Raw genomic sequence first — 1,559 nt, forward strand, 5'->3', positions numbered from 1 at the left:
GCACATGACTTATAGCCTACTACCACTTTCTACATTTTTTAAATTTTTTTGCGAATGTCACATTTCGTCCTAATATGAAAATTTTGGCCGATCTATTTATTTAAAGAAGCGGTACTTGTAACATTCATATGTTATCGACAACGGTCTCTTGCCAATGGAACCGCAAAATGTGAGCTTTTAAAATGAAACTTTCATTCAGCATAGTGGAATCAGGTTATTATCAAAACAAAATCTGAACGCATGCTGAACCAGGCTCTACTATCACATCTAGGATTGTTTTTCCCATTTTGAAGTTTTAACTTGAATTGAGAAGCTAAAATAATTCATATGGCCGCTTGCCCAATGTAACATGTTTATGCACACATCTTCACATTCACAGAATTATCACAGGCATCAGCAGTTGATTTGAATGTCGTTGAGCAACAAGAACAGTGATGACAACATAGGTAAGAACACAAACAATGTAAAATGGGTAATTACTTGACAATTATCTGAAATGCGTTTTCAAAGTGCTTTATAGCTATTTAATGACAACGGGGTTCTGATGACAACTTAAATATGGTGTGCGTGTGCGCTCTGTCTGTCTGTTTGTCTGCTTGTGTGTGTGTGTTGCCTCGCCGCACACAGGCAAAGTGGGGTCTGTCTTTGTGTGCGTGTGTGTGTCTGTGTGTGCACTCAATGTAACTGCAATTTGCATTCAAACCAATGTTGACAATAACTATATGCATGCGCATATGTATGTATGTCCATACTCGAATTCACACACACATGCACAGAAACTTTCGTGCACACACACATACAGGCATATGTATGTATGTACTAATTTGCGTACGATAAAATTACAGTTCAACGTTGGGCTTAGAGATGGGTGCGTGTCCCTTTTGTAAAATACGTCAATTCAAACTCAATCCTTCGCAGTGCTGCCAATTACGATTTTTACTGGCTAAATTATAAAATTTTCAAAGCTCGTTTGACACTGAAGCGAAATTGTTGAAGTTGTGCTTGAAATTCTGGCTATTTTTAAACTGTTAGGAATCTTGGATTCGCCCTCAATCTTTGACCACCATTTCCATTAAGGGGGGTGGATTCTGCAAAAAGCACGAAACATAGATCTCAATATGAGTTTAATCGGAAGGTAAGCAAAAAAAATGCACATAAAGTAATTACAGTCGAGCGCTGCGATTCCTGACTCAGACAAACTGTTTTATATATGGAAATATATTCCTTGATTTTAGAGATTAAATAAAGTTTGTCTTGATTTCCAAACATAGCTTATTGGAACTAAACTGTCAACCGACGTGCGCGGCACGAGTGTTCGTGTCACGAAGCAACAGACGAAACAAGTCCATCTCCATTTGGTAATGAAATTAAATGGTTGAATAATGAGGGCTGGCAAACATAGTTAACAGTGCACTGCATAAATTCTTATGGGATATAGATGGTTAAACATTAAACTCGGAAATAAATAGTTTTAAGGAGAGCAGAAGCGATTTTATATAGGTATGTAAATATTTAATTGCTCTTATTAGGCGAGTCATTGGCCGTGAAATAAAATCTCT

Source organism: Drosophila novamexicana, unplaced genomic scaffold, assembly GCF_003285875.2.
Source record: "Drosophila novamexicana strain 15010-1031.04,08,12 unplaced genomic scaffold, DnovRS2.1 tig00001222-arrow-arrow-pilon, whole genome shotgun sequence".
Lineage (NCBI taxonomy): Eukaryota > Metazoa > Arthropoda > Insecta > Diptera > Drosophilidae > Drosophila > Drosophila novamexicana.